A 12,422-nucleotide genomic window follows, 5' to 3' on the forward strand; every position below is an offset into this window, starting at 1 on the left:
ATTTGGGACAATCAAGGAAGAAAAGGCTATGCCAGGTAGAACAGAGCTTGATAAGACATTAAAAGGTGAGTAGGCCAATTAGAGATGTATTGGTTGCTGCCAAAGTAAGTGTCACCCCCTCGACAAGAGGGAAACCATACCTAGTACTGAAACCTAGACAACTACCCAGGGCTAGGAGAGGAAACTTTACTAAAGTAGCATAATCCTTGACTTCATTCTACATATTTGTTCTTATGCCAACAGATAAATGTAGTCCTTACCCCTCATATGTATTACATATGATATAATTATATGATATATTATATACCCAATAACAATTAATGAAGAAAGAGGCCATGAATTTGAATGAGAGCTAGGAAGGTTATATGGCAGGGTTGGGAAGGAGGAAAGGCAAGAAGAAAATGATGTAGTTATATGACAATCTCAATGATAAAATAGACTGTTTAAAAAGGTTTCAAAAAGGACCAAGAGAGAAGAGAACCTTAGTCATGAAAAGCAGCCTAAGGCCACTCTGAAGGTGGATGAGCCCTGCCTGTTCTCAGGAAACACAGTGCAGATTGTTCCTAGATGACAGATAGGATGGTTTAGAGAGTGGGCAGGAATAAAAATGCCTAGGGTAGGTAACAACTAGTGTATTCTGTATATGTCTTTAAGAACTGATGGAACAAAAATAAGTGAGTTTGGATACTTTAGACTTCACTGTCTACTGAAACAATAAAAAAAAATCAATGATCACAAAATCAATGTTATGACACAATATCAGGAGTTTTGAGATCTCCTAATGGCAATGAGAAAGAGTATCAGATAGGTGCTAGTTCTACAAACAAACAGTCTTTTTTCCAATATAGCATGCAGATCACAAAACCAAATTAAGGCACTTTGCATAGATGTTATAAGAAAAACCTAAATGGCAAAAATGTGAGTTATCTTTTCTGAAAATCAAGTTCCAATGTGTTTTGACTCAAAAGCACTGTTCCTTTCACCCAAGCCACTCAGCCTTAACATTGTAGCTGATAGTATATGCTTTAGAGAAACTTGGGAGGCAGAAGAATGACATGGAAAAAAGTCATTTCTTGACTGTCTGGGAAGCATTTATAACAACACACACCACCATTTAGAGCTGCATAAGCTCTTCAGATACAAGCTTCTGTGGATTCACAGCCAAATGATTTGTTTGAGGGAATCTGGTTTCTGCTGATAATTGGAAGAAGGATAAGAAGGTTATAAACAAACAATGGGCCCAGAAGTAAACAACATTCAGAGAGCAATTTCACTCAGTATCTCTGTTTCTTATAATTAAGCTTCAGTGCAGTAATTTGTTTGGAATTCAATTTTGAATAATGTTTTGCAAGTCATAAGATGCCAAGTCCATAGTTACTCTAACTATGGCAACCTATGTGAATACAAGGATATAGAAATGTAAACAGCCATAGTGGTGTTCTCACAATCAAACCCTATCTACATTGGAAAGTTGTCATATATAGACAATGGAAGATAGACTGCTTCATTTGCCAACATGGTGAGTTCAGCATTGATCCATTCATCTTTCATTACATAATTGAGTATCTTCCATTTGTCAGTTCCTTTTTGTATGTCTTTAAGGTTTTTGATATCAGCCAAGTTTTTTCTTTGACAGTATATAAGATAGTTTAGTGTCAGCTTGATACAAGATAAAGTCATGTGAGAGGAGAGAATCTCAATTTAAAAAGAATGCCTCTATAAGATCAGGCTGTGGACAAGCCTATAGGTCATTTTATGAATTAATGATTGATGTATATGCATTAAGCCCATTGTGGGTGGTGCCACCATCCCTGGCTGGTAGTCCTGGGTGCTATAAGAAAGCAGGCTAAAGAAGCCATGGGGAGCAAACCAGTAAGAAGCACACATCTATGTCCTCTAAATCAGCTCCTGTCTCCAGGTTCTTGCCCTGTTTGAATTCCTGCCCTGACTTCCTTCAATGATGAACAGTGATATGGAACTGTAAGTCAAATAAACCCTTTCCTCTCTAACTTGCTTTTTGGTCATGGTGTTTTATTGGAGAAATAGAAACATTAGCTAAGGCACCCAGTTAAATAATTTGTAATATTGTGTTGAAGCAATAATGATGCTGACTGGTATTTATTTTGTGTCCACTGTGAATGAGGTACTTTGTTTTGAGCATTTACTAATTATATAATCTTATTATATTCCTTCCTTCATGACTGAAGTAATTGAAGCTTCAAGTGAGGAATAAACTCTAATATTGCATAAGCCAGGTGGTGTTCCTATCCAGCCAGAGCCTAGACTTTTACAAACTTTATAAATATAGCACCTATTTCATTCATAAATTAACAAAAATTATAGATAGCTATTTTTCTCATTGCTGTGGTGAACACTTGATAGAAATCAATTTAAAGAAAAGATTGTGGTTCACAATGTAAGGTGGCAAATTTGGAGTGTTTTTTTTTTTAATTCACATTTATTTGTTATTTGTTATATGTAAATAACTATATATATATATATATATATAACTACAAATAGAATATATATATATATAACTACAAATAGAATACATATATATAATATGTGTGTATTTGTGTGTGTGCACACATATGTGCACATGCCTCACATTATGTGGGTGCAGAGGCCAGAGGACAACTTGAGGTGGTCAGTTCCCTCCTTTTACCATGCAGAACATGTGAATTGAATTCAGGATGTCAATCTTGTCAGTGATCATCTTTATCCACCAAGGTACCCCAACATCCTACAATACATCAGTTTTTGACAAATTATCCTCCTATCATCTTAGGATCAATTACCCCAACTTTCTGATCCCATCATTAATGAATTGATACATCCCTGCTATGTACCCATTTGATTTTATAGAGATAATTTTAAGTTTATACTTGGATACTTCCTCATCAGAACTTAAATACAAATTTATGTATGATACAAACCTTTGTTTATATGCAATTATGTAGATATCATTTTAAATGCAAGATGAAATACTTGGATCTTTCATCAACCTTATGTAGTACTGTTGTTACCCCTATATAGAACTAGAAAAAAAAAAACAGAACTAAATAAGTTGAATGTCTTAAAGTCAGGTGATATTAGAAACATCTAGAAAGATTTGAAGTCAAATAGTTGATTCCAGAGACCACTGTATTATTTCCCACTACATAAAACCCATTCAAATATATGCTACATATGATGCCTAACATCCTGTTAGTTACATTAATATTAATAAGTTAACATCTAGACAGTAGGCTAAGGGCAATAACTATTGCTTGTTGAGTAGATACCAGGTGTCAGACACTGCAACACTTTGTACATCATTTCTCACTTAATCTCCATATCCTCTATGGTACAATTATATGCCATATGGTATAGTATTATGATAGTCAGAAAAGGAGGACACAGGGATTAGAGATATGAGGTCTATTTAACATCATACTACAGGGGAGAGAAAATATTTCTGGTCTACAAGATACCAAGGCCACCCATCTTCTTAAACATTGTATCATATGGCTTTAACTTGACTCTTAGAAGACATTATATCACTAAAATATCCATATAGTGGTGGACATTGTTTCAGATAGAAGAAACCACTGTCCTGAGCAGTCTTCTCATTCACAGAGCTCAACATAGTGTTAGCCTAATGGCTTACCCATGATGAGCATATCCTAGATCCTATAATGTGAAAATACTGACAGTTTTTTAAATAAGCTAACATTTTAGTCATTCATTATTTATGAGAAACTATGAACAGACATTTGGAGATTGTTAACAAGTGATGAAAAGGAGACTGTAAACATAATAATTTGTTACCAGTTAGAGCAGGAAAATTGAAGGTCAATATTTCCTGTCTGAAAGACACTGGACATAGAAAGCCATCAAGAATTCTTTAAGGTCTCTATTACTCCCACTCTGTTCCTCTGTTTCTGTCTCATAAGTGCCAGCACTCAAGCACTGTCTCACTCTCCACACACAATACACTTATCTCCACACCACATTCCTCTGTACCATGCAGTTACTTGTCTGCCTTTTATATCACTTCTTAATGTTCCACTGATCCAAAGCTTACCCATTCTTCAGGGCTTGACTCAAAACCCAACTTTTCTTAGAAATTCCAATGCTCATCCATCTCCCATTCCCTTACATGTTTAACAAGGAGTCTCAATCAATTTAAAAATCTTCCTGGTCATTTATTAACATGCATATTCCCCAGCATATCCTGAAGATTAGGAATCAGCATGGCCAGGGATTTCAAATTAAAATAATTTCAGTAGTTTTCTTTAAGATCTCTGGAGACTGGGTTTGGGAAGTCCTGTTCTAAGCATTTAGTATTCAAAGTAGAACTTACACAGAACTCTTTTCTTGGCTACTGTCAGTTCCTAGAATTTTCATGAAACAAAATCAGAAGCCAAGGTATTTTGAAAAACATAATATTAAATAGGACAAAATAAAAATAAAAGGTTCCTGGTTGGAAGATCAAAGAAAACCAGAGGAAGCTGAACATTACTCAACTTCTATTGGGAAAAAAAATCCATATACATAATGAAAACTAGAAGAGACAATGAAGTGGAGTCAAGAAAGAAAAAATGTAGAGAAGGAAATACACGGAGCTGAGTGAAAATCAGAGGCAGGATGAGATGTCAGACTCTTGGGGGAGACAACAAAGTGATCTGAAGTATTGTTCTTAACTATGGAAGGTTCCCTTTTCATGCTCTTCAAAAGAGTTAGTAAAGAATAGGAACAAAGTTAAATGACATATGTGTTTAAAAATACCATAATGAAACCATTGCATTATATGTTAATTCAAATAAATGAGTGAATAAATAACCATTCAGAAAGAACATATAAAAAACAATAATTGGATTTCTTGGAGATTAAATAGTTAGGTCTCTCAAAATTTGTATATTAAAACCTTATCCTTATTGTTATAATCTTTTGTGATGAGACCTTTGAAGGGTAATTAAACCATGAGGCTAGATGATTTGTCAAAGCCCTCATAAAATAGAACTTATGGAATATCTTGCCTTCAAAGTACTGGAATAAATGAGTGTAGCAAGAAAGATTTTCTGTGCCCTGGCCGGTCTTCAGCCACTCAGACCTAAGTAAACACACAGGGGCTTATATTAATTAAAACTGCTTGGTCATTAACTCAGGCTTAATACTGACTAGCTCTTACACTTCAACTCAGGCCATTTCTGTTAATCTATACATCACCACATCTTCCATGGCTTTATCTGTGTGCCATTACATGTTGCTCCCTGCCCAGTGGGCTAGTGTTTCCTGACTCTGCCTTCCTCTTCCCAGAATTCTCCTTGTTTGCTTATCCTGCCTAAACTTCCTGCCTGGCTACTGGCCAATCAGCATTTTATTAAACCAGTGTACAAAAGCATTATCCCACAGCAGGCAGGGTCTGTCTGGATTTCTGTGACTTCAAGGCCACACTGGAAAGAGAGCCAGGTGTAGTGACACATGCCTTAAATTCCAACACTAGTTAACCATGGAGTTCTGGAGGTCTGTACAGACAGACAAGAAGTGGGAAGCTGGGCAGGAAGAGGAAATGATGTAGCTGGACAGAGAGAACAAATCAGATGGCAGAATAGCAAGGCATAAAGGCATGTGTAGACAAGAAGTCACTTGCATTTGGAAGCTGCAGAGTCAGTAAGGCAAGGTTAGCTGTGGCTGTTCCTTTTCCTTGATCTCTTTCAGGCTTTAACCCCTATACTTGACTCTGTGTTTTTTTATTTAATAATACCGTTTAGAAATTCATCTATAAATTGAGCACCAACACTCATTACTTTCTTCCTGACTGCAGAAGCAGTATGACCAGCTGCTTCAGTTTCTTGTTGCTTTGGCTCTCCTAAAATGATGGACTGTACCCTTGAAATGTGAGCCAAAATAAAACCTACCTTCCTTAAGTTGCTTTTGTCAGGGTATTTTATTACAGCAATAGAAAAGGTAGCTAAGATATAATTACATTATTCTTACCATCCAGTAGTAGATGTAATGTAGTGCATTTTCCCCTCAGATGTTTAAAAGGTGACCTTGTATCTCAGCCTTATTGTATAGTGAGTACTTTTACAACAACTAGTCTTTGCTGTTCACAGAAAGAATTCTGTCAGGCTTAGGGAAGTACCAACATTGTTAATGACTATGAAGAGCATATCTTCTCTAACTTTACATTCTCCTGGCCCAGGAGGGTGACTTGATATCTACCTTGTCAGGGAATGGTTACTGAATTCATGTCTCAATTAATGTCAAGTTGAGCTTCTTGAGAGTCTTGAGTCTTTGTTTTACTCTATGTTACAAATATATAATAAGAAACTGATCTTACATATTGACTCTGAAAGGTTTGTAATGCCACAAAGTTTTAAAGAGTCTCACGGTAGCATTTCTAAAACAGTAGTGGTTGCCATGAGAAGGCTCAGAGACTAATGGGATGATCCCTAAACATGAGAGAATTCTGTCAGAGTACCATTGAACCACATCCTCTCCCTTTCACAGTATATAGGAAATGAATTTCAGAGAAATGAAATAATATCAATTGGAAAATACTTTGTTGCAATAAAAACATATAAATCAAAAGAAAGAGGGAGAGAACAGAGAGAGAGAGAGAGAGAGAGAGAGAGAGAGAGAGAGAGAGAGAGAAGGAAAGACAGAAGAGAAAGCAGGGAAGGAGGCAGGGAGAAGGAGAAAGTAAGAACTGATGATCAATTTGTATCCAGGGCACATAGTATGCTTAGCCTGTGAATCACCTTAATTCATCTCTGTCTGTAATTCTGATGGGATGATAGAGTGGTTCAGTTAAATTGAAATTGAGTTAACTTGGCAACCAAAGAGTGGCATTGTTACTGGCGGAAAAAAATCATTAACTTTGATGTGATAAATTCCTTTATAATGGGGGCACTTTTATTATCTGTGGTATTTTTTTCTGTTTGTTTTTTTTTCAATAATGTCAACATTTCAAGTAAGCTGGAAAAGAAATGAAATGGCCTTACATTTCTCTTCATGTTACTTTAAAATTTCAAAAGCTTCTTGTCCTAGATTGCTTTATGTTAAATCAAATACTTACAGAATCAAGAACACAACAATATTGTGATTGTCATGTAGTGATTAATTCTCAAATTATGCCAGCATCTAAATCAGCGTACACATTTGAAGTATACTGTGTCTGGAAATCATTTGGCTATTTAACCTGACTGGGTGTAAGAATCAGTCATCTGATAATGTCAGAGAATTGTGAGCCTGGTATATAATTAGCATCTTTGTGCCAAGAAAGTCAGTGATACATTCATTTTCAGGCATAATGGTTGCCAGCCTTGGTTGAATATCTTATCTCCTAGGAAACTTTAAAAATACTGCCTATATCTAGAGATTTGTATTTACTTAGCTTATGATGCTATTAGGTAATGGTTGAGAAGGAGAGTGAGAGGGAGAGAGAGAGAAGGAGAAGGAGAGGAAAGGGAGAGAGGGAGAAAGAGAGAGAGAGAGAGGGAGAGAGAAAGAGAGAGAGAGAGAGAGAGAGAGAGAGAGAGAGAGAGAGAGAGAGAGAGAGAGAATTAAATTCCATATTGGCTTTACTATAAGGAGTAACTTATCCTTTTACGTATTCAATCACCAACTCAGAAGGTTGAAATCAAATGTGTTCACTGAAAAATTGCTCACATAGAGTGGCGAGTAGGCTTCCTATTGCATGGCAACTAGATAAATTGGTTTTGGCTGCTTGGAATCTGATATTGAAAAGGTTATGAAAGCTGTAGGAGTTAATACTAGGAAATATTACCATAATTGTCTAAGGATTGTAAGGAATGGATGGTGATGGAGGTGCCCAGAATTTGCACATATGGAAGTGTTTAACTTACATATTCTCTTTAAGTTAATAATTTTTGTATTGTTTTAAAGCACAATATTTTTCATTAATTCTTTGATAAGTTCATGTGATATATGACTCCTTCCCCAGTTCTTCCCAGACCCACCTTCTACATCTTTGCCTACTTATCTACCTAGTATTGAGTTTAATTCCCCACCCCATCAAGTCAAGTTTGTGTTGCTCAACTACTGTACTATTGTTGACTACCAAGGTTGACTACATTGTTAAAGAAAACTGACTTTTGACTTTACTTCTACCAGCAGCTATCAAATGTCAGAAGATACTCCTTTAGATGTGGGACTTTATGCCTACCTCTGCTCTCCATGCTGGACTTTTGTATGGCTTGAGCTCTTACAAGTCTTGTGTATGGTGTCTAAATAGCTATGTATTCATATGTACAATTGCCTGGTTGTGTCTTGAAAACATTGTTTTCTTATAGTCCTTTGCCACCAAAGACTCTTACAATGATATAGCCCTATCTTCCATGGTGTTCTCAGAACCTTGTGAGGAGGGAGTACAATCAACGCTGATCTTCTATTTATGGTTGAACACTTTGGATAAATCAGCCTGCCACCATTTTGGGCTTGAATTTTATCTTATAATAAAGACAAACTAGATTAATTCCTGTTCATGATTAAATCTTTATTTCTCAAAGATTGGACTATTTCCCACTTGAAACCTTAACTACAAATGGCTCTGTACTGCCCTTTCCAGGAAATAGCAATCATACCTTTTTTTTTTTTTTTTTCCCAGAAAGCTATTATGATCACCTTGCAACCTTGGAGGTTTTAGGAGGTTGTTATTACTATCTTCCACTCCTACCTTTGTTTCAAAGTCTATTATGACCACTTGTTGTTATAGCCACCTTGTTATGTTCAACTTCTGTAACCCTGCATATTTGCCTACTAAATCTTCTATTTGGAAACCCTCTACTCTTGAGTTAGAAAAGCCTTATCTTCTTCATATCCAATGTTGACTTCTTGAACCCTGCCTTAGGGGGAGGCAGCCTATGTACAGAAATAAAAAAGCTTGCTTTTATTTAATTGCTTGCTTTAATTAATTTGGTCATCATAATTTGAGTTGGTGGTCTTTCTCCTCACATCTTTGGGATTAACAGCTACTCAGTCTCTTATTCTCTGCCATGCTGTCTCTGGTGCTGGAAGGGAGTCTCTGAAGAGAACTGGAAGCCACATGGCAGAAATATCATCTATTTTTTTGCTTGTTTTATTTTTCAAGACAGGGTTTCTCTGTGTAACTTTGCACCTTTCCTGTTACTTACTCTGTAGACCAGGCTGGCCTTGCACTCACAGAGATCCACCTGGCTCTGCCTCCCGAGTGTGGGATTAAAGGTGTGCACCACCACCCACCCAGCAATAGGGTCTATTCTTACACATTCTGTGGAAGTGGGGGGTGTCTATTTAGGAAAGACAATTTAGATACATTCCCTGGGTGGGCTAGGAATGCACTTTAGCAGACTGATATCTTAGGTTTCTGACTTTCTAGGCCACTGTCATTCTTCTCCAGGAAGGACACTCACAGAGATTGTTTTACAAATGCACAGAAGACTGTTTACCTCTTCAAATAGCACCAGGGAGCCTAGAGGAAACTGAGATTGCTGTCTAGATAAGGAGATAGTGAGCTGCTGTAGTTTTGGGGTTTAGCATTTCCCTCAATCCAAAGGCCACAGGGAGTCTGTCATAGGCATATTCCCAGTGGGGTGCCTGGTATCTGAAGATGGCAGGGAGACTAGGTATGATTATCCTCTAGCTCAAACCTAACAGAACATCTGGTACAAAGTTGAACTGAGTTTTTTTTTTTTTTTTGTTGTTGTTGTTTTGTTTTTTAAGTTCTGATTCAAATGAGTTTCTTCAAATATTTCTTCATTCATGATATTATTTTTATTGCAATTATTAAATATAAACCTTTTATTGTGAAGGCTGTTTTATTCAATTTCCAAATAGCTAGAACACTTGGAAAATCATGAAATCACTTTGAATTTTCTTGAACAACTTATCTATGCTTTGGAGATTATATAAACAGAGAGTGTTAAATTCCCAGAGGAAGAAAACATGCTAGTGAGTACATACTGGCATATTTGTGTCAGTGCAAAGATGAAAGCAAACAAGCCTGCTAACATAACAGCTGGGAAGGTTACATTTCAGAATGGAAATTCCATACAGAAACTTCACTGTGACTGCATTTTATGAGGCCAACATTTTAGGTAGATAAATCTTATCATCATGCTATATGTTCCAAAAATCATTTGGTACTCTTTAATGGGGATTCATTGTGTGTAAGTTTGGGAAATACTATGTAATCTATCCTATAACCTACATTATGATACTGCATAAAAGAATTTATGAATTTGAGATGAAGGGGATATGGGAGGAGTTTGGGGTAAAGGGGGAGAAATGACATAATTATATTTTAATTAAATAAAAACATTAAATAATACCTTAAGCTAAATATTTTAGGTTCATAATTATATAACACATTTGATACCAGAAACATTTTTATAAAGATTTATTTATTGTTTGTATTTATATGTGTGGACTTACATGAGTTTATTTGCACCATATGCATGCAAGTGCTGGAAGAGGCAAGAGAGCAGCAGATCTCCTGGAACTGGAGTTAACAGGAAGCTGGAGCTGCCTGATTGGGTGCTACAAACTGAATTCAGGTCCTCTGTAAGAGCAGTAAGCACTCTTAACTTCTTAACTCTACAGCACCCTCTACTGAAAATCTTAATAGATTTTTTTTTTGGGAAATGAATTAAAGATTGTTCCTTTGGAAGTCAATATTACTGCACAATATATTTGCATGTTAGGGAAAGGAAGAAAAGCAAGAAAAAATAGAAGAAACATTCAGAAACGATACTGAGTTTCAGAATATACCACAGCAGAAATATGGAACCATTATACAACCATGGAGAAGTTATAGAAGGGTGCTTAATTTATTGAGATTTATTGTATAATTAAGATGTTTTTGAGCATTTCATGTTATTTCCAGCAAGTCATCAGATGTATTTACCTGAAGTTTGGAGATAAAGTGGAGTTATGCATATAAAACTAATTGATGAACCTAATATGGATTGATAGTGGGAAAATGGTAACAAGACAGATGGTTGCTTAAACTCTTGTGAGGCACAACTGTAGAGAAAAAAAATGGAAATCAAACAAAGTAAAGGACATGAGTGAGCTAGAACAAGGGACAAAATAAAAATCAGACAATAATTAAGAATACACAGCAAAGGATTGCGTTGTCCTCAAAAATAGTAAGGGATGTTTAAGACTGGCTGAAGAAGGGGAAAGTGCTTTTATTGTTTTCTTAGGAGGATTCCATCTCATTTTATTTTGGAAAGCTGTGCTATCTTCTTAAGCAGATTTGGTTTGAGCTTTGAAGTGTAGCCTTTTCTAAGGACCTATGCTACACTGTGGGTTGTGAGTTAACTCAGGGAAATCATGGTGCCTGTACCTGATCACTCCTTTAACCCAACTGTGAAAAATAGGGAGGTAGACGAGCCATTCATTTACAGATGGATGATCCCCAGTTCACCACCACAGGGGAGTTATGTACCATCTTGATAACACATGCAGCTAGCCCCAGAATCTAATTTGAATTGGTGAGTTGAGCAGTAATGATCTCTTCTAGCTCAGAGAGCATGAAAAGCATTAGCTTATCAGCATCCATAGCATGTATCAGAGCTTTCCAAGCGAGAAGAGAGGTCATAGATGTCTCCCAGATGCAAAGGGTATGCTTTATAGATAACTGTTGTCCAGGGCTGTCTGATAAACAGTTGGATAATTGAAACAACTCGGTACTGCCAAATAAACTTTCACTTCTCATTAGTGACACATCTCATGCATTTCTTGGCGCTATTCACAAGGATGCTTCTGACATCTATGCAACTTATTCGGATCAGAGAACTACTGTGGTGAGCATCAACAAAGCCAGCCAATGGGAACTGTGTAAGAAAAGCTGAGTCAAATGAGCCACTGGGGCTAATTTCATGAGAACAGCACCCAAATTCAAACCTCAGCAACAGAGGAAATAATGCATTGTCAAAACCTTCCATTTTCTCTGAGTCTAGGTGATTTATCTCCCAAGAAGCATTTATAAATGGACCATATTTTCCTAGTACAATGAAGAAAAATGAAGGGAACCCTTATACTCTTACTGTGTCTTCAGAAGGGGGAAAATGATGGAGAGGCTTACTTAGGAGGAAAGATTAAAAGCGCTTAGGGACAAATACAGGGGGAAATAATGATAGCCTGTGAATATTTGAAAGAAATAAAAACAGATGAGAGTAAAATTACAGTATTTAGAAAAGCCCAGTGGGGCAACTAGTAGGAATGTGATGAAAATAATGGAAACAGTTAGACTCTACTCAGTGACATCTTGCCAGCAGCATTAGATGATAGACTAATTTCCCAAGGAAAGTGACAGAGTCATTGTCACCTTGGAAGTTTGAAAACGTCATGGAAAAATAGGTCAGTTTGGTGGCAGAGAGCAACTTTGCAGTGTCAAAGACATGGAGTCAGATTCATGTTTCCTATCA

The sequence above is a fragment of the Onychomys torridus genome, chromosome 3 (genome assembly GCF_903995425.1).
Source record: "Onychomys torridus chromosome 3, mOncTor1.1, whole genome shotgun sequence".
Taxonomy (NCBI): domain Eukaryota; kingdom Metazoa; phylum Chordata; class Mammalia; order Rodentia; family Cricetidae; genus Onychomys; species Onychomys torridus.